We start from the raw sequence: 22,014 nt of genomic DNA, 5'->3' as shown, positions 1-22,014 counted from the left end.
GGCCCTGAGTCCAAGCCCCAGGACTGGCCAAAAAAAAAAAAAACAAACAAAAAAACTAAGATCCACAGATCTCAGCCTCTTTGAGTAGCTGGGATTATAGGCATGAGCCACTGGTACTTGGCTATCCATTTAAGAGTTTTTTTCACCCTTTTGTGCTGTTAGCTCTCCCCAGGAAAGAAAAACGATCACAAAAAGTGAGGCCACCCTGGAATAGCTGGCAGTGTTGACAATGACAGAGGTCATTTTCCACATTGCCTTTCACCTGCTGTGATTAATTTGCAGCTTTCTGCCTGCTAATATTTTTCTGCCGTCTGCCAGTAATAAATAACCAATAAGCCTTAATACCTAGTTATTATTCATCCCTCTCAGATATTTAGATTTTGATTCTTTGCTGCCGTTCAATCACATTGAATTTCTTTAACCAGGACAGCTTCATTAAAAGCTGAAGAAAGAACACCCTGAGTAGGGTGGTGGTGGTAATAGATGAGGGGTGATGAGAGAGTTGGGGGGATGCCACATGAAGTATTGGCAGCAGCTGGGGAAACCATGCTAAACATTGCCACCAAACAGCACTTGAGTGGGATTCAAGGTTACACACAGCGGACCAACGAAACCTAAGGAAACACTGCGGAAATGGTGAAGCTGGAGAAACAGTCCCACTGGAATATAATGGTTGTGGTTGGTGGCGGTGGCTCACGCTTGTAATCCCAGCTACTTTGGAGGCAGAAATAAGGAGGAACACAGTTCAAGGTCAGACACCATTTCTGGTTCCATGAAACCAAGAAAAAGCAGAGAAGGCTGACTCCGAGGCCACTTCTCAGTTGCTGCCTCTTGGGCCAGGCTCTTCCCACCAGGTTAGAAAACCCTAGAATGTGTCCAATACAAGACGGCTTTCCCGGAAGGCAGCAAGGTTTGAACCCATTGATTCTCCAGGGCCGTTTCCAGAATCAGGTTTCCACAAGCGGAGGATGACAGGGAGAAATGGTTACACTGAAATATAATGATCATGGGCAAGTGTGGGGGCTCCCGCTTGTAATCACACCTATGTGGCAAAAATAGGCTTTTTGCTACTTAATTGGAGATAGAAATCTTGGAGACTTTTCTGCCTGGGCTGGCTTTGAACTTTGATCCTTAGACCTCAGCCTCGTGCACAACTAAGATTGCAGGTATGAACTGCCAATGCCCGGCTTTGAAAAACAAATTAAAAAAGCAAAAGGGCAGGCAGGAGTCATGGCTCAGTGGTACGGCACCGGCCTAGTAAGTACAAGCCCCCGAGTTCAAACTCCTGAAGCACAAAAAGGAAAAGGAAGAAGACCCTAGGCTGTGGTGGGCTTTGGTAAATTCATGTGGCTGTGTGACTGTCATCATGATCCAATTCCAGAACATTCTTCACCACCCTAACACAACAGAAACCCTGCCCTCACTAGCAGCCACACCGCCACCCTGTCTGCCCCGGGGCTTGGCAACTCCTCACCTATTTCTGTCACTGTGGAGTTCCTTATTACGACACTGCCTGGAAATAAAATTCTGCCTATGTGCACATCCGGATCTGTCTATTTACTATGGTGTTTCCATCATTTAGTGTGCAGTAGCTTTGTCAGGGCACTAAAAATTATTTTTTGGTGGTGCTGGCGATTGAACTCAGTGCCTCACACTTGCTAGGAAGGCACTCTACTGTTTGAACCATGCCTCTCTCCCCAGTCCCTTTTTGCCTGGTTTCTGAGGCAGGACTGGCCTGGATTGTGATCTTCCTATTTGTGCTTTCTCTGTGTAGCCCGGATGGCATGCATGCACCACTGTGTCCAGTCATTGGTTGAGATGGAGTCTCAAGCTTTCTTTTTGTATTTCTAGGCTGGCTTTGAATTGCAATTCCTTGATGTCCAGCTGCCAATTAGCTAGGATTATAGGCTTAAGCCAGACCTGGCTACCCCATGCAATTCCTCCCTGAATTTACAAACGGCATGTGATTATGTATTCACCAGCCAAGGGGGCATCTTCATGCTCACAAATATGGATCTGGCAGTGCACTTTATTTGGAGAGAGGGTGCTTTTTTGGGGTGGGTGTGCTAGGGTTTGAACTAACTCAGGGCCTTAGTCTTGCTAGGCCACTGATCCACCACTTCCAGCCCTTTTTAGTCTTTTTTTGTTTATAGTCTTGTTTTGTGTGTGTGTGTGTGGCGGGGGGGGGGGGGGGGGGGGGGGGGGGGGGGAGGGGGGGGAGGGGTTGTTTTTGTTGTTGTTGTTAGGGCCAGCCTGCACTGTGATCCTCTTACTTTAGGCTTCCTGTCACAGTTTGGTCTTGCTAACTTTTTGCCTGGGTTGGCCTGAAACCATGATCCTATTGATTGGCATGCACCTCTGAAGTCATGGGGATTGCAGGTGAGAGCCACTGCACCCAGCCAGATAGGCCCTTTAAATTGGGGATGAAGTTAAAAATGAGATTTTTCTTTTTCTGGATGGGGTCCTAACCTAGTTGGACAATTGTCCTTTTGAAGGCAACAGAACTTAAGGGAAACAATGTTAAAAGTGTCACAAAGTTTCTATGCTCTGCCAGCTGGTGAGGGGGAGGGGAGAGGAGGGAGGGCTAGCCAAAGGGTGGGTGAGGATGAATATGATTGGTGCAGTTTGTGTGGATGTATGAAAGGAGAATAATGAGAGCTGTTGGGATGGCTTGAGGAAGGGGGAGAGGGTGGGGACAGTGGTGAGGGGGGAGGATGACGGGCCCATTATTTACACATGTGGAAATGTCACAACGAAAACACCCTTGTACAACTAATGCGTGCGAATTCAAAAAAATAAACATATTTATCATTATCTGTCACTTTCCCTTTTTAAAAAAGAGGAATTATTAACTACTGGGATGTTGATAGATTTCATGACAGGCTTTGGCACATGTAAAGCCAAACCAACAGAAATACACAGAAAATAACGCAGTCAGAAATGTCCTGAAATCCCCTGAGGAGGGGTGCAACAAGTTCACCCACAAACAGTTTACATATTCTACAGCTTCGCTCCGAGGGAGCCCAGGACTCTGTACCCACCAAAACAGAACGAGAATTGGCATTCACTGCACGTGAGCCACCGAGGAGCAATGATGCAGAGTGGAATTCACATGGTAGCTATTTGCCGGCCAAAATGTAACAAACTTTTAGAGAATGCCTAAGATGGTCCCTTCCCATCTCTATGCTGGAAAATACAACAAAAGTAGTTCTAACACATACATAGATAAACTAACATATAACACAAACTAATAGGGAAGTTTAGGCAGGTGGCAAAACACAAGGTTAATCCATGCCACTGTGGGTGTTAAAACACATGATAAAACAATAAGGCCAGGGCCAGTGGCTCACACTTGTAAACCTAGCTACTCAGGAGAATGAGATATGAGGATCATATCTGGGCTTTGAAGCCAGCCCAGGAAGGAAAAGTCCATGAGTCTCTTATCTTCAATTAACCATCAAAAAAGCCAGAACTAGAGCTGTGGCTCAAGGGGTAGAACAACAGCCTGGATCAAAAAAAAAGGTAAAGGACAGCATCCAGGCCCTGAACAAATTCTAAATGGATCCTCTGTTTAAATTTGAAACAGTGAAGAAATTTGTGGCAGTGAGTTAGACAGTATTCTTGGCTGTGTCTACAAGAACACAGAGTGTGAGACAAAAACAGACAAACTGGGTGCTGGAAGCTCACACCTATAATCCTAGCTACTCAGAGGCTGAGATCAAGGATTGTGGTTCAAAGCCAGCTCAAGCAGTAAAGTCCGTGAGACTTTTATCTCCAATGAACCACCAGAAAACCGGAAATGGTGCCGTAGCTCAAAATTGTAGAGCACTAGCTCAGGGACAGTGCCCGACCCTGAGTTCAAGCCTTATGACTGACTAAAAACAAACAAATAAACCAAAAACAGGCAAATTGAGCTAAGCTCAAAGAACAAGGCTCCGTGAAAAGAACACGAAGACAATCTTCAGACTAGGAGGGAATGTCTCTGTATCTGGAAGAGCAGAGAATTTGAAAAGAAAAGCTCCAGGAAAACCAATGGCCCAATGTGATATGGATGAAGATTTGAATCAAGGAACTTGTGAGTGCTAAATCAGCTCATGCAAAGCCAATGTGGTGTGGGCCAGCCACTATGGAGTGGAGGCGATAATCCCAGTGAGAGATCATGGTGCCCCATTATAGCATAGCATAACATTTAACCACCACACACACCACCAAATGCCTGTGAAGATCTGGAGTCACTGGGGCTCATCATCACTGGGAATGGCTACAAAACCACTCTCAGAAGCAGCTTGGAATAAAGCAATTCCATTCCTACATACACACACACACACACACACACACACACACACACACACACAAGTCTGTTTTTGTTCACACAAAAACCCTATACACACACCACTGTTCATAAATTGCCCAACTGGATAAACCCAAATATCCATTAGAGACAAGAGAGTGTAACTCAGCACTGAAAAGGAACAAGCCACTAACACATGCTGTATCGCAGATGAATGTCCAAGGCTGAATGAGTGAAGCTGGTCTCGAGAGGCTGTGTATCAGGCGACTCCATGAATGGGATATTCTTGATAGGAGAACAGCATCAGACTGCCACACAGACAAATGGATCAAAAAATGTGGCATACACACACAATGGAGGGCAATGCCTCTACCAGAAAGAATGACATTCTGCCCCATTGGTAAGGAAATGGAAAGACCTGGCTGTTGGGGATTCACACTGCCCTTCCCCCAGCCCTGGGGTAGTGTAAAAGCTAGCCACTCCCATCTTCCGGCTTCAACTGGAAGAGAAGTCCCCGCCCCTGGGGGGGCGAGCACAGTGCGTGCCATCATGGCAGCGGAGCCCCCAGAGACCCAGCTCTTGGAGGGCTGTGGTCCCTGCCCATAGAGGAAGTTTCATGACATCACCTGATGGGCAGCCCAGCTCAGCCAATCAGCTAGTCAACCCAAGTCCCTCCTCTTCGTTCCCGCCATTACCGTTATGTAAAGCCCCTCCCTGAGTAAAGATTCTTTTGAGACTGGTGGACCATCCAGACCGACTCCCCAGAATTTCTTTCCTGCGTCGGCTCCGGACACATGAGGGGGATGGATGGGGAGGGGGATTTCGGCATTTCTCCTCAGCTTAGCGCAGTCCACAAAGATACGCTTTACTCCTTCTCCTGGCAGGAGGGGTAGAGCCAAGTTTCTTTCATAGTTTGGGATTTGGGCATCTCCCCGGGAGAAGCGGGGAGAGGGGTCTTGAACCCCAACACCTGGCAAAGCTCTATTAAGTGAGCCAGGCCCAAAGAAACATAGACTCCATGTTTTCCCTCATTTGTTGTAACTAGAATGTGCCTTCAAATATGCAAGTAAACACACTGGATGGTAAAAGACAAAAATTTACCCTTGGAAATAAGAAATTAAACAGGACTACAAAGGCAGAATAGCTATGGGCATCATATAAAATGATGTTTATTGAAATGAACTTCAAGAAATGGAAATGAAGTTTTATGTTATTCTGCTTCTTCCTTTTTACTCATTTTTCCCCTTTGTCGCTGTTTTGTTTTCTGTACCTTTTGTCTTGTTTGTAAGTTAATCTGTCTTAAAGGAGGGTAAGGGGGCACAGATATGGGGGGACAAAGGGTGAACAAAGGCAGCCATGGTACTCACTAGACACTATGTTGAAAATAAACCGTACAACTGGGGGGGGGGGCAGGAGGCAAAAACTTGGAGAGAGAGAGGGAAGAGGTGACACTGCTCAAAAAGAAGTGCTCTCACGACCTGATTCATGTAACTGTAACCCCTCTGTACACCATCTTTATAACAACAATTAAAAAATAAAAGACTGCTGCCCAGCAGCGGCTGCCGGCTTGTGATGACAGGATGGAGTAAGGTGTGCTACAGGTGTGATTTCAGTGATGGAGCCGTTCTGCACCCATGGTGTGGTGACGGTTATGAGTGCCTGGTGCATGAACACCCACAGAGCCGTCCGCCAAATGGAGTCAATTTTCCAGATGTTAATAAAATTAAAATAGTATTCTAGTTTGGGCAGTGAATTATAAGGTCACCCTCACTTGCTGGGGAGGAGGCCAAATTAGTGATTAATAATCAAACTCACACAAGGGCAGTGGAGGAAATCGGGATTGTAAATACACATCGTGTCTGTCCTTGTTGGCATGGCTCTCACCGTCTCCTCACCGGTCACCTGGGGACACCTACCTCACAGCAGTGCTGGGTGGGAATGTGCTGCTGCCCCCATGCACTCCTGTTGTGAGTGCTTCGCCTGGTGAAATTTGAGGAGACCCAGCCTGATTGGCTGGCAGAAACAGGTCACTGGGTGGGCCTTTGGGGCTGTGTCTCTGCATGGCCACTTCCTGTCTTCCCTCCCTACTTCCTGTCCACCAGGAGGTGAAGAAGCTTCTCTGGCACAGGCCCTGGCTGCCATGATGATCTGTCCAGGAGCCTGGGGCCAGCTGATTATGGGGGTGGATCCTATGAAACTGGCAGCTACAATGAATTCTGCCCCTTTCCAGTTGTTTCTGGATGGTATTTGCTCACAGCAACAACAACAAAATAGTAATGAACACCATGCTCAGTAATGAACACAAGGCAATGAATATGGTACTCGCCTAACAGAGGGGAGTCTGGGGCTTAGAGGAATTAGGGGGTTGCACCCATCCCATGGCAGCTGCAAGAGCAAGCCAGACAAACCCAGGCCCAAAGACTTAAGCAAAATGACCCGAGTAGTACACAGAAGGCTGAAACAAACATAAAACACAATAAACTTCCAAAAGCTTCTCCACCTTCTGAGTAGCTGGGATTATAGATGTTAGCCATCATTCCTCAACACAAGGTATGTGTGTAGATCCTGGGGCTTGAACTCAGGGCCTGGGCACCATCCCTGAGCTTTTGTGTTCAAGGCTAGGGCTCTACCACTTGAGCCACAGCTCAACTTTCAGCATTTTGGTAGTGAAGTAGAGGTAAGCGTCTCACAGACTTTCCTGTCTGGGTTGGCTTCAAACTGTGATCCTCAGATCTCAGCCTCCTGAGTAGTTAGGATTACAAGTGTGAGGCACCAGCACCTTGCCACATTTTTTTTAAATAATCACAAAATGCAATGGAAAAGCAGAGAGAGGGAGAGGGTGAGGGAGAGATAGAGAGACACAGAGAGAGAGGGAGAGAGAGAAAGAGAAAAAGTGGGGGGCAGCCTTGCTGAAGGAGACAAAAACAATTCATGGGGCAGGAGGGTGGCACTGTCAGGCTTGATGCAGGGGTAGGTGAACGGTCTGGGGAGGGAAGAGGGGGCAGGGGTGTGGAGGTGGATTCTGGGTCAGGGCTGGGTCAGCTTAGGAAGTCCTTGGTGGGTGGTTTGAGCCTGGCCAAAGGCACAGGTCTCCTGCACCAGGCCCCGTGTGCCTCCTCCTGCAGGGGTGTGATAGGAAACCCGGCTAAGGGGCAGGGGGCTGCTGGGCCAGTCATGAGGTGGGTCTCCATCCTGACTCCCCGGGTGCAGAGCTGGGGCACAGAGTGGTCATGAGTCTACCTCCAGACCTGCCAGACAAAGAAACCAGCACCATGGCAGGCACGGTGCCCAGCAGGGCCGCCCTGGCTCTTCTTCTCTGACTTGAAGCTGAACTCCTAGAAGCCCCTTGGCAGTTGGGCAGAGCCAATTAGAAGAAAATTAACTCAGTATGGCATCCCCCGAGGAACCCCAAACTAGTGAAGATGAGAGAGAGGGAACAAGCTGAGTGAGAGTGCCAGGCCCTGAGTTCAAATACTGGTAACAGCCCAAAAAATTAAAAGTCACATTTTGAGGTACCAGGTTTTAGGGCTGACCATGCAGACTTGGGGGGAATACAATTCAGTCCTTGTATATCCAACCATGGTGAATGGAGCAGCCTCAAATATTTTCCTTCCTCTTGGGTTGAGTCACGTGACCATGGCTGGTAGTACTTCAGACCCAGATTCCAGAATCAACCCCAGGAAGTCATGAAGCATGTGGTGACCCTGATTCCTGGACTTAGGGGTATCTACTACGTCCCCACTGAAAGCAGCCTTCACCATGGGAGACGTGTGGTCCTTGTGTGGGCACTGTGGTTCTCATCTGTAATCCTAGCTATTCAGGAGGCAGAGATAACATGATCACCCTTCAAGGCCAGCTCAGACAAAAAGCTGAGACCCCCATCTCAACAACCAAGCCAGCTCTGTAGGGCATGCCCGTGATCATATAGCTACCTAAGTAGGAAGATTATATTCTGGGGATAACCCAGGGCAAAAGTTCAAGATTCTATCTAAAAAAAAAAAAAAAAAAAGCAAAAAGGACCAGGGGCATGGCCTAAGAGGTAGAGCCTCTGCCTAGCATGCTATAATCTCTGAGCGCCATCCCAGACTGCCATGAAAAGAAGGCCACTGAGGCTGGTTTGTAGAAGGTTAAAAATAAGGTGCAAAGTTAGAAGCATACAGCCCAGTACTGGTAGCTCACACCTGCAATTCCAGCTACTCGGGAGGCTGAGATGTGAGGGACATGGTTTGAAGCCAGCCCAGGTAGGAAAGTCTATGAGACTCTTATCACCAATTAACCACCAAAAAGTTGGCAGTGGAACTGTGGCTCAAGTGGAAGAGTGCCAGCCTTGATTGAGTAAAAAAGCCACATGAGGCCCTGAGTTCAACCCCAGTACTGGAACACAAGGTCTGACGGTGTCAGGGCAGTGCCTAGAAGGACAGCATGGGGAGTAGGCTTCCACCCCACTTTGCCTTGATCACCCACTTCCATCTACAGTACTGACCCCACCGCCCTGTGAGGCCTGGGCTGCCTGCAGGGACAGCCTAGGAGCCTCGGAGGAGGACATGGGCACCAGAACAGTCTACAGGGGATACAGCCCAGCCCACTGCTGAGGGGGGGAGGCGGACTGTGGCACTTGTGCTGATGCAATGGGAGAGAAAGCAAGAATCTCAGCTAACCTTGAACCTTCTACCAACCTGTCAGATGGTACAGACATCCCAGACAATCCAAAACTCCAGGTAATGCAATATCCTGGGCTCTGACTCCAGGTGCAGCAACTACGGGGGTTGCTACAATCCCATTATTTGCATGAGATGCACCCCATTTCCTCTGCAGACTCGGGGGACTGTTAAAATTTCCAGAATGTCCTACCAGGACCAGGCTGAGAACTCTGTAAGTATCTGCACTCTTTTGTACCATCCCTCAATAAGTTGAGCTCATCCCAGAAATGAAAGTTCTGGTTGACTTTAGGAATCCTCATGATGAAATTCATGACTATGCACACACAAAGACAAAATATCATGTATGGATGTTTCAGTCACTGTGAAGTGTGTGGGCTCACAATAGCGCACACCAGTGAGGTTCAAGTTCAAATAGAAAGGACATAAACTTTAAAAAAAAATAGTGGGGGGCTGGGAAGGTGACTTAGTGGTAGAGTGCTTGCCAAGTATGCATGAAGCCCTGGGTTTGATTCCTCACTATCCCATAAACAGAAAAAGCCAGAAGTGGCACTATGGCTCAAGTGGTAGAGTGCTAGCCTTGAGCAAAAGAAGCTCAGGGACAGTGCCCAGGCTCCGAATTCAAGCCCCAGGACTGACAAAAAAAAAAAAAAAAAAAAAAAAAGCAGGTACCAGAGTTTGAACACAGGGCCTCATGCTCTTACTGGCTTTCTTGCTCATGGCTAGTGATCTACTACCTGAGCCATGCCTTCAGCCTGGCTTTTTGCTGGTTAACTTGAGATGCTGGTTAACATGGATTTCTTTGCTTGGGCTGGCCTTGAACCTTGATCCTCTAGCTCTCAGCTTCCTGAATAGCTAGGATTATGGGAATGAGGCACTGGAGCCCCATGAGTATTTTTAACCTAATTAAGAATATTCTCTGATATCTCCCACTAAGCAATATTTTTTCTTTTGCCAGTCAGTGCTAAGCTGGAGAGGTTACTTTGCATTTGGTAAGAAAAGAATGAAACAAGAAAAGAGAAACAGAAGATGTAAGAATGTGTGTGTTGTGGGGGGCGGGGGGGAACTCGCCATAATTCACAAGGGAAATTATTATTATCTACATATAAGCTCTCTCCAAAAATTATATATAAGCTGCTAACGTTTGTAGAAAAGTCTAACATAGTTGCTGAATCCAAGATTAAACATGAAAATACAAACAGCCTCTCTACACTAGCAATGCGCGCACATACACATTTGCACAAGAAGATATTCTTTATAATAGTTGTTAAAGCCAGAAGAAATTGAACAAAACACTAAGAAGATATTTATAGAGACCTAAAAAATTCATGGAAAGACATGATGGGGAATGAAAAGCAAGGGAAAGACAAACCAAGTTCTCAGATGCAAACACACACACAGAGTCAGCACAACCCTAACAGAGCTCCAAGGAGACCTGTGGGGAGAACACAAGAAGTTGGATCTCAAGTACAGATAGATAACTGAAGGACATGGTGAGGTCAAGTTCAAGGGCATGGCTCTCCACTGACAAGAAGACCAAATATAAAGCACCAAACGATGAGGACTGAAGTATTACTTAGCTCCAAAAAAAGAAGGAAATCATGTCATTTGCAGGAAAAAAAAAGGATGGAACAGGAGACAATTGTGTTGAGTGAGACAAGACAAATTTTACCAAGGTCAAATAGCTGGGTACCACTGGCTCACACAGGGTAATCCTAATTACTCAGAGATCTGGAAGAACATAGTTCAAAGCTAGCCTGGACAAGAGCGTCCTCGAGACTTCATCTCCAATTAACCAGCAAAAGAAAAAAAATAAAGCAGCCACACTGGAGGCATGGCTCCAGTTGGTAGAGTGCCAGGCAAGTAAGCATGGGGTCCTGAGTTCAAACTCCAGTACTGCCAAAGGAAAACAAACCAGAAGTGAATTGGGTATTTAGTGAGTGGGTCAGGAGCCTGGGTATGTCTGAGAAGAGAACGTGTGGACTTGTGTACAAGTCCTTGGGAATTGTCAAACTAAGATGCAAAGAGCAAAAAGAGTGAAGACTCCCCCACACCCTACCAACTAAGACCATCCAGCAAGTATCAGATCAGATCAAAAGCAGGGTGAGTGCATGCCTGGATGGCCACGGGAGGAAACAAAGGAATCATTGTAGTAGGAATAGCCAAGAACTTCCAAAGTGAATAAACTGAAGCCAGTGGGTGAGAATTGGCTGCTGGTGCCGGCCTGCCTCATTCCCCCGAACCTTACCCCAGTAACTAGCAGATTAAGTTGGCCTTGATTAAAATGCATAATGAAAAACATCAGAGAACAACGCTGGTCACACAGCCTCCTAAGTGGTGATTTTTCTCTGGATTTTCAAGAAGCAGAAAAGCCCGTGTGGGCACAGCTGAAACCACATCGAGAGAATCGATTAAAAATGAATGGCTGAAGTTAGATTCCCAATTGGTGGGCATGGTAACTCATGCCTGGAGTTCCAGCACTGGGAAATCTGAGGTAGGAGGATTATGAATTTGTAGCCAGCCTGGACTACACAGTGAGACTGTCTCAAAAGAAAATTAAGACTCAGAGATGGATATTTTTAGGTAGGTATAAGCTTCTGTGTCCATGACCCCTGGCAAGACAGACTCCAGGTTTAAGCCCCACATCACCTACCTGTCCCTGACTGCCTGGACTGTGCTTTCCTCACCCACTGCTGGCTCTTGAGTTCCTAGTTCACAGGGTGGGAGTGGTGGCTCACGCCTGTCATCCTAGCTACTCAAGAGGCTGAGATCTGAGGATGGTGGTTTGAAGCTAGCCAGGGTAGGAAAGTCTGTGAGACTCTTATCTCCAAGTAACTACCAGAAAAGTGGAGGTGGAGCTATGGCTCAAAGTAGTAGAGAGGTAGCCTTGAGCTGAAGAGCCCAGGGACAGCGCCCAGGCCCAGAGTTCAAACCCTGCAACTGACAAAAACAAAACACAACACTGGACTTGTCATGGTTATAGAGCTATGCCGATTCAGGAAGCTCAGGGAATGAGAAGCAGAACAGAGATAGCATGGCCACTATGGGGAAGAGGAAGATGAAGAGCTGTGTGTGGGGGAGGGGGGAAGGGGTTGAGAGTGATGGCAGACTCCTCATTGGAGACTATGTGAACCAAGGAGACATGGAGCTGCTACACTTGCTCACCTGTGAACTCACTGTCCACCTTGTCCCTAAGCATACCATCCTCATCACAAATTTATAAATTAGATACAGTTAGGGATTAAGAGCTATAGGCCATGACAAAGCAGAGTAGAGGTAATGTGAGACAGAAGGCTCAGGGAAGGAGGGACACTGGTCTTCAGGTGGGATGGAATTCAATCTATTGAATTCCAAGACTTCTGTAGATGAGCAAAAACAGACAAAGTCACCACCAGACCTGCCCTACAACACATAAGAAGCAGGTCTTCAAAGCAGAAGGAAAATGACAGGAAGAAAGAATGAGGTAGGGCTGCCTGCTCAAGTTTGTAATCCTAGCACCCACAAGGGTTGTGATCGGGATATCGAGGTTCAAAGCCATTCCAGGCATAAACATTTGCAAGATTCACTGTTGAGCAATAGCTAGGTGTGGTGGAATACATTTCTTGTCCTAATTTCTCCAAAGGCTGAGACCAGCCGGACCAGGGTTCCAGGCTTGCCCTGGATAAAAAAAAAATTCAGGGGGCTGGGGATATGGCCTAGTGGCAAGAGTGCCTGCCTCGGATACACGAGGCCCTAGGTTCGATTCCCCAGCACCACATATACAGAAAACGGCCAGAAGCGGCGCTGTGGCTCAAGTGGCAGAGTGCTAGCCTTGAGCGGGGAAGAAGCCAGGGACAGTGCTCAGGCCCTGAGTCCAAGGCCCAGGACTGGCCAAAAAAAAAAAAAAAAAATTCAGAAGACCCTAGAAAAAAGCCTAGAATGGTGGGGCACATATAGCATTCCACCTACATTGAGAAGCATAAATAGGAGGACGACAGTCCAGACCAGCTCGGACACAAAGTGAGAGACCCTATCTCGCAAACAACTGGAGCAAAAGGGGCTGGAGGCTGTGGCTCAAGAGGCAAAACACCTGCCTACTAAGCATAAAGCCCTGAATTCAAACCCCAGGGACACCAATAAAATTAAGTTGTTTTTTTTTTTTTTTTGGCCAGTCCTGCGGCTTGGACTCAGGGCTTGAGCACTGTCCCTGGCTTCTTTTTGCTCAAGGCTAGCACTCTGCCACTTGAGCCGCAGCGCCACTTCTGGCCATTTTCTGTATATGTGGTGCTGGGGAATCGAACCGAGGGCTTCATGTATACAAGGCAAGCGCTTTTGCCACTAGGCCACATCCCCAGCCCCAAAATTAAGTTTTTAAAAAGCAAAAAAAAAAAAAAAAAAGAGCCTCATCTTTTGGACTTGGTGGTGGGCTGAGTGGCTGTCTCCATTCCGGTTCATAATCCATATGGGGAAGCAGCAGGCCCACTGCACCCCCAAACCTTGCCCCTCAAATGTACAGATCTTATGCCCCATGACATCACTGCACCAGGTCTAGGAAGAAGAGGGGGTCCTGGCCCAGGAATCAGGGTGATTCTTGCAAAGACTGAACCATTTCTCCCCACCTTTTGCTTTCTCTGATTTTTTCTTTTCTTCTTCTTTAAGTCTCCTCCAAACCCAATAATCTATCATCTCGGCTGGATCTGCTCCGGGCTCCACCATTTATAACAAGAGGAACAGTATTTTGGACTTGTCACCATTCTCCAAAGGAACTGGATTCTGTCTATACCCGTTGTGTGCACACAGCGTGGCTGGGAATCTGGCTTGATGCAGGTCTGAATTCAGTCTACAGAGTCTGGAGGTGCCTCCCTTATGGGCCTAGAAACAGAGGGGCACCTGACACCTACCTAGGGTGGTGAGGGGCTTGAGGCACCTTGGGGGGGGGGTGATGGCATCTCTTCAGGTTGTGGCAAGGGTGGGGATAGAGAGCAATCAAGACTCCAATGGAATGGTGTGTATTTAAAATGGGTGTATGCTACTGTTTGCTATCTATCTCAATAAAGTTGACTTGAAAGGAAAAAAAATCCTTTCTAGATGGATTATGGTTATCAGTGTGGGAGATAGAACAATCATGCTTTTAGAAGGAAACAGGCATTTTGGGCAAGGCAAATCTTTCTTAAACAGACTAAAAGCAGAGTCAGCCATAAGAACACACACACACACACACACACACACACACACACACACACACACACACACACAGAGCCTGGGCGCTGTCCCTCAGCTCTTCTGCTCAAGGCTAGTGCTCTACCACTTTGAGCCACAGTGCCACCTCCTGTTTCCTGGTGATTAACTAGGGAGAAGAGTCTGTAGGAATCTGGGCTGTTTCCCTGGCTTGTTTGTGGAAAATAGTGCAGCCATGAACGGGCTGTGCAGCTGCCTCTGTCCTGGCTGCTTCACCAGCTTCTAGAGAAATGCCCAGGTCTCCCGGCAGCACCATCCGCCATGCAGGCCTTCGCCAGCTGTTGTACACCTGTCTGCCCCTCTCTACATGTCTGTCTTCACCTGAACCCCATTTATGTCAGTGTGCTGATTTGTGGCTGACAGTTCCTGGGTCTGTCTCTGCTCTGGCTGATGCCCTTGTTGAGAGTGGTAGCGTTATCTTTCCCTCTCAGGCCTCTGACACCCAGCTGAGAGGCCCGGTGTGTGTGCTAGAGGCTGGACAGGTGGTAAACAGACGCAGCAATGGATTCTTAGTCCATTTTACACTACTATAATACAGCATCACAGGCCAAGATGAAAGGGTAGAAGTACAAAGCTAGTCCAGGCAGAGAAAATTCCAAAGTAACCAGCAAAATGCTGGACTGAAGGTATGGCTCAAGTAGAAAAGAACTGGTCAAACACAAGCTGAGCAAATGTAAGGCCCTGAGCTCCTGAGTTGCAGCTTTGATACTGGCAAGGAAAAGGAGGAGGAAAAAGGATGAGGGAGAATCAAGCAGCTCTGTCCTGCCATATCTCTGGGGTAAAGCCACAAGGAGGCACTGAAGGTCAAAGCCAAGATGGGCTGGGAGGAGCACTGACTCAGTGACCAGAGAGTCCATTAATAAAACCCCAATGCCCCTCCTCAGAAGGCTTTGTTATTTTCTGCTCCATTTTTCAACCACGCATCTCCTCAGCTCCTCAGAGCAATTTTGTACAAGAAGAGGCAGGGTTTATTTGTCTCTATCCAGTTTCTGAAGAAAGGCAATCTTGGGAAGGGCAGGGGAGTGCGAGGCTGAAGGTCACGAGGTCGTCCTGGACTTTTGAAGCTGGAAGGGGTCTCAGTCATGTGGGGATGACTAATGGGGAGAGGGGAACCATGGCAGACATCGGCAATCGATCACAGAACTATGCCCCCCCCCCCAGCTTGGAGTCTCAACAGTGTCCCAGCCATGACTAGTTGATTGGGATCAATTTACAGATGAATTCCATCTGCCATCTCAAACCCTCTGGAATCGTCTTCCTTGACACAGGGGGAAACTGAGTCCCAAAGGGGAGGGGACTAGGCTGAGACTGTCCACGGAGAAAGCCTAAGTCCCTTTTAAGCCCCCCTGGTCTCTTCCCTACCAGTCGCAAATGGAATTCTTTTTCTCCACTAAGAGACGCATTAACGAGGCAAGCAAATGTCATCCATCACCACCTCCACAGAGCAAATTGGTTTTTCCGTGCTGAGCAAGTGGACAAATGACGAGGCCTCAAAGTTGGCTCCAAAGAGCTTCGGCCCCAGCAACTGGCAGGACGGCAGAAAAGAAAGCTTCAGAGGAAATGAGAAGTTGAGTTTCTGGATTATTCCATGTCCAGGTAAGACAGTTGGCATAAGCCTCATGTTCAAGAGGATGGGTGGGCAAGGTATACAAACTCGGGGTGATGGCTGCCAGAAGACTCTCTTTGGGTGGTATTGGGTCTTAGTTGGGAGGCTGTCCCCACGTGTCCTCCTGTCTTTCCATTTTAAACTACCTCAACCAGGCTTTTGCACTGGGGAAATCAGCGTTGGAGTGAACAGTGGCATTCTGTCTGTGGGATAATTTCTTTCACTTCACTTATGTATTTATTTTGCTAGTCCCCAGGTTTGAACTCAGGGCCTCACACTGCTAGGTAAGTGCTCTACCACTTGAGCCACACCTCCAGCCCTTTTGGCGTTAGTTATGTGGGAGAGATGGTAATCTTTCCATTTGTGTGTCCCATGCCGTTGGAATGAAAGGGACATGCTGCCATGCCCAGCTGCTGGCTAACATAGGCTCTAGAGAACATTTCTGCCCTGCTTGGCCTCAACCTGTGATCCTCCCAATCTCTGCCTCCTAATCAGCTAGAGTCACAGGTGTGAGCCACTTGGCTCGACTTGTGTAGGTAATTACTTGGAGGCAGAAGGCACCTTCTGGGGGACTGATCCCTGTACAGGGCTGGTAGATAATGCTTGGCATAGAAGCATGCCTGCGGGTCATGCCCCCATGTTAAGTCTCATCTAATTTTTTGGAGCCCCTCCCTTATTTCCTATTGATTTACCTATAATGTCAACACGCTTGCTGGGTCTACTGTGGTTCTCTTTGCTTATGTCTGCCCATTAGTCATTTTTCCTCTGGGATGAATTCTCTGGTTCTGGGGTGGGTAAAGCACCACCAAGGCCCGATTTGGTGCCACCCACACTACATATGCGGCCAGAGGTGGCCACCTTCCCTCCTCTCTCTGTGGCTCTTGGAGTTGAATCATTTCAGCAGAGACCAGTTGGCTCACCAAACCTAAAACATTCACTATTAGGACTTTTCAGACAAATCAGTGGCATCTTACTGATTTACAAGGTGTTTTTTGTTGTTGTTGTTGTTTTGTTTGTAAATAAAGGAAATAGCTCCTTCTCATCTATTCTCTGGTTTGTATTCAACTCAGCTCTGAGTACAATGGAGGACTATTCAGCCGGGGGAAAAAGGGGTGAAGAGCCCATCCAGCCTGGATGGGGCATGGGTGACCTGAGGCTGGGGTCCAGCGACCTGCGTGGATGAGGTCCCTAGAGCCCTTGGATGCACAGGCAGCAAACGGGTGGGGTCAGCCCAGGCCCCCGGGGAGGGGAAGGCGGAGTGCAATGGGAGGGGCGAGGGGCCTGTAGGGTTTTGATTTGGGAAGAGGAAAGTTCTGGAGGCGGATGGTGGCTGCCCAACTCTCCGCATATCCCCGACGCCAGGGCCTCTATTTCTCCCCCAGGGGTTCGTATGGTGTGCGGCACCAGCGCAAGTCCACACCCACACCGGTGCAAGGCGGCTCTGGGGTGCGGCTCTGGGGACACCCCAGCTCCCTATCCTCTGGCTCAGGCTCCCCTCAGGGCGGGAGAGCCTGGGGGTTCATCAGCGGCGGCGTAATGCCAGTGCTCCGGGATTTCCGTCCTCCAGCCAGGGATCCAAAGGCCGTGGCCAGTGTGTGCGGACACGGGTTCAAGACCAAGGCTGGGAGGCTCGAGGGGTGCTGAGCACCCCGGAAGTCTGCAACCCCAACAGCGGCGCTGGGTGCCCAGGCCCCAACCCGGAACCTCGGCGGGGAGCCCAGCCCCTCCCCATGTCCGGCCTGGGGGTGGGGTCGCCCCGTGCGCTCCCCGCAGGTGCCCCAGCCTCGGGCGTCCGTCTGGTGTTGGAGGCTCGGGCTCTCGAGCAGCCGCACGGGTCTGGAGTCTGCGCCCCGCTGTGCTCTGGGCTGCAAACTTCCGCCCCGCAGGTGTCCCCAAGATTTCCCTCCTCGGTGGGGCGGGCGCACCCCAGGTCGCCCGCATCCGCCGCCCATCCCCGGCCCCTCACCCCCTTCCTCTTTGCCTGGGTGAGGGTGGGGGACGGCGTGAGACCCACAAGAGGGGGGTGGGCGAGGGAGGAGGGTAGAAGGGGGGCTGGTGGGAGGGGAGCCCTGCTCGGCCCTGGCCCCCTTTCCCGTCCCGCCCCCGGATCCCCCCAGCCTGGCTCCTCCCAGAACCCCCGCGTTCCAGGCTCCGCAGCCCTTACTTGGGGTGCTCATGCTCCGGGGCTCCGGGCTCCGCGGGTTCGTGCGCCGCCTCCTCCTCGCAGGCCTCGGCCGGCTGTCCGCCCTCCCGGCGCTGCGGGGCCGCAGGGGGCTGCGCGAGGCCCGGCCTGGAGGCCCGGAGAGAAAGTGTGTCAAGGGCCGGGAGGGGCGGGGGAGGGAGATGCAAAACCCGACAGGAAATGAGACTAAAAAAAAAAAAAAAAGCAAAGGGTTAGAGAGAGGGGGGGGGCAGGGTTCTGGTCCCAGGCTTGGGGGCTGAAAGATGTGGGGGGCTGGGGTGGACCTGCCACGCGCTCCCCGCCCCCCCCCCCCCCGTGAGGCGGGAGGAGGCCCAGCTCGGCCCCAGCCAGGTCGATAGGAGCCTAGGGCCCCCTGGGGCTCAAAAGGGACACCCCCTTTCTAGATTCTTCGGGCTCTGGGAGATGGCTGCCGTCTTGGAAGACCCCAGACCCCATTCTTCCTCAGGCATGGGGGGCCCCCTATGACCTGAGTTCTTTCCTTCCCCCTTTAAGCTTTATTCTAGAAGCCCCCAACATCCTGTTACCGCTCCAGGACACTTCCCTGACAGGCGCCATGCAGCTCCTCCTGCCCACCCACCCCGCGGGCCCACCCCCCCACCCCACCTTGATGCTCTTGATCGGCCTGGCCTGGTGAGAGAAACAGATTTCTGGGTGCCCTGGCTTTTCTCATGTACTATCATGGCTACACAAATGTGAGTCCCCACCTAAAAAAAAAAAAAAAAACTTTAAAAGCAAAAAATGGTCTGGGAGGTATGGCTAACATGGTAGAGCACCTGTCAAGTTAACATGAGATTCTGAGTTCAAACCCCAGAATTGCCTACACCCAAAGTCAATTATTATAATAAATTAACAATTCAATCAAGAGGTGGGAGTTACACACATACACACACACACACACACACACACACACACACACACACACACACACACACACCATATAAACCTCAAAAGAAAAAAAGAAAAAGAAGATGGAAAAGCTGAGACCTAAACAATGAGTTCAGAAAGATTAGTACCCTTTTAAAATTCCAACACAGCAGAGGGCTGGGCACAGTGGTGTCCACCTGTAATTCCAGCTACCAGAGAGGTAGAAGTAGGAAGATCACTTGAGTGCAGAGTTCAAGGCCAGCCTGGACCCCCACATTGAGACCCTGTTTCAAAACAAAAGTATGTAGCTTCTATCACAAAAAGATGGGCCTCTAGACTCAGTCTCCTGAAAGTTTTGGAAAGAGAAAGCAAGCAGATAGTGAGAAGATTTGAAATCCTCTCCAGGCAGAGAGTACACTGAGCATTCTGAGCTCTCACCTGTAGCCATGTTGGAACCAAGAGACCATGTTCTTCCAGAGAATGAGGGAGAGATTCATGTTAAATGTACACCCCTGTATTCAACCAAACAACCAATTGTGGGTGAGCACAGAGGAAACACCTTCTTAGATGGGCAGAGTTCTGGAAGTTCACCTCGCCACTACTCCTCAAGAACAGAAAAGTTCCCTGAGCACGTACTGCAATAACATAGAAAGAAATCAGAGTGGAAGAGGAAGGAGCCATGAAGGGAGGAAATAAATCCAGAGGGATAAGCAGAAGGATGGGGGTGGGGGGGGGCGTGGAGGGGGATACTGACAATTCCAGACTCCCAGAAAAAAAAATCAAACCAAAAAAAAAAAAAAAAAAGAAAACACAAAACCAACTCAGTCAGCTCCTGGTGGCTCACGCCTGCTAGCTATTTAGGAGGCTGAGCTCTGAGAGCTGCAATTTGAAGCCAGCCCAAGCAGGAAAGTCTATGAGACTCTCATCTCCACTAAACTACAAAAAAAAGCCAGAAGTGGTAGAGTGCTAGCCTTGATCAAAAGAAGCTCAGGGACAGTGCTGAGGTCCTGAGTTCAAGGCCCAGGACTGGCAAAACAAACTCAGTATACATCAGAGCTCAGCCTGGCTAGCAGAAAGATCCTAGCCACCAAGAAGGACTGGCAGGGACTGTCTTGAGTTGTAAGCCAGCTCCATCTAGATGTGTTATTTGCACAGAAATGGTGAAGGAGTTGAGCTGGGAAGGGACTGAGCAAGGGCTACGGCCTGTTTCCTCTTCAGTTAAGTCCTGTATTCATCAGGTTTTTGTTGCTATAACAAGGTACAGGAGGCAAGGCTACCTTAAAGAGAAAAGAGGTTTACTTGGTTGACAGTCAGCATAGCATAGGCATATAAGAGGAAAAAAAATAAACATCTGGCTAGGTTCTAGCCCAGCCCAGAAGAGTTCTTGTAGGTACTGTTTAGTCTTTTGAGAATAAGGACATGTCTTCTCCTTAGTCTGTCCTGTAGCTGCCTCCTCCCATTGCTTTCCCCAGGCTATTGGGGTGAGAGAAGGAATGATGAGGGTCTGGGGATGGCGGGAGGAAAGTTCATGGGTCATGAGCCTCAGTCCTTCAGCCCTGGGTCTCCCTGCCAGGGACTCCTGCCTTCCTGAAATTCAGGCTGACATTTAATGTCTGTGGGAAATCACAGTGTCCCTCTGTCTGTCTGTCTCTCTTCCTTCCCTCTCCCTCTCCCTCCCTGCACCTCTTCCAGATCCTCCTCTATCCTCAGCGGTACCTGCGGTACCTGCGCCTGTGCTCAGGAACACAGGACAAGTTTGCAAATGCCCTGCCAAAGACGGTCCCTTGCTCACCCTGTGTGTCCTGGGTGAACCAGCAGAACCCTGCCTCTCCTGGAAAGATGGCGGACAGGATCTTCCCCCAATGTGTATGTCTCTGTCTGTGGGCTCATTGTCCATGCAAACAGATACAACAAGAGCATCTCCAGAGATGAGGATTTGGGGTGACTTATTGAGAGGATATCCCCCACAACAGGAAAGAGAGGAGCAAATGACAGAGGGAAAAGCCACACAAGGATGTCCAGCCTCACCCCGTGGACACCCATTCGTGGGCACCTGCGTGGGCTTCCTGGAGGAGGCATGCAGGACCTGTGTTCTCCACAGATGGGGTCACCCAAGCAAGGGTCAGTTTAGAAATGGGGAGACCATGGGAGCAGGGTCCAGTTTGTGGCTGCAGAATTGGCTTCTGCTCCTCAGAAGACCTTCAGTACCCAGATCATATCCCCTTTCTCTTTATGTGCCCCCCCCCCCAAATCTCAATTGTCTTCAGCCTCCTCCCCCACTTCCTTTGGCTTTCTGCAATGACATCAGGGCTGTGGAACCCTCAAAAGGGATTAAAGATGGAGGAAAGCGAGCCCAGGGACGCCGCTGCCTCTGCAGCCTTTAACTCCAGCCGGGTCTCCCTCACCAAGCAGTCACACACAAGGGACCCCACAGGTGCATTTCACAAACGATTGGTCTAAGAATTAATATATTTCTCTTTCATGGAGGTTTGCACCTGGCAGTCATTGTGGGTGCAGAACCCCCCACCCCTCCACTGCTCCCCATAGCATCGCAATGCAAGCAGAACCTTCCTGGAGTTTAATTATGTTTTACACACTTTATTCTTTCACACTCTTACTGCGCTGTCTGCCCCTGGAAGCCCCACACTCTCCACTTCCCCATTTCTTCCCTGTTCCCTAGAGGAGATTCTAGAAAGATTTAGATGAATGTACCTATACCACCCTCTCTATTGGGGGGGGAGGGGAAAGCCAGGCACTGGTGGTTCACATATGTAATCTAGTTCCTCAGGAGGTTGAGATCTGAGGATTGAGGGTCAAAGCCAGCTTGGGCAGGTAAATCCATGAGACTCTTCTCTCTCTCTCTCTCTCTTTTTTTTTTTTGGCCAGTCCTAGGCCGTGAACTCAGGGCCTGAGCACTGTCCTTGGCTTCTTTTTTGCTCAAGGCTAGCACTCTGCCACTTGAGCCACAGCACCCCTTCTGGCCATTTTTTGTATATGTGGTGCTGAGGAATTGAACTCAGGGCCTCATGTATACGAGGCAAGCACTCTTGCCACTAGGCCATATTCCCAGCCCAAGACTCTTCTCTCTAACCACTAAAAAGTTGGAAGTGGAAGTGTGGTTCAAGTGGTAGAACATGGGGCTTGAGTGAAATCATTAAAGGAAAAAGGCTAGGGA

The 22,014-nt window shown here is 49.3% G+C and overlaps 1 protein-coding gene across 1 annotated transcript in view; it reads right to left on the bottom strand.

Annotated features, from left to right (window-relative positions):
• Card11 (caspase recruitment domain family member 11) overlaps positions 1-18,079 on the bottom strand; it is a 77,036-nt gene extending 58,957 nt beyond the window's left edge. The window contains exon 1 of the mRNA XM_048330125.1: positions 17,937-18,079. The gene's annotated coding sequence lies outside the window, so the exon portion shown is untranslated. The remainder of the gene's footprint in view (positions 1-17,936) is intronic.
• Between the last annotated feature and the right edge of the window lie 3,935 nt (positions 18,080-22,014).

The sequence above is a fragment of the Perognathus longimembris genome, chromosome 1 (assembly GCF_023159225.1).
Source record: "Perognathus longimembris pacificus isolate PPM17 chromosome 1, ASM2315922v1, whole genome shotgun sequence".
NCBI lineage: Eukaryota > Metazoa > Chordata > Mammalia > Rodentia > Heteromyidae > Perognathus > Perognathus longimembris.
The sequence above is the reverse complement of the archived record's forward strand: the minus strand, read 5'-3'. Positions and strand labels throughout refer to the sequence as shown.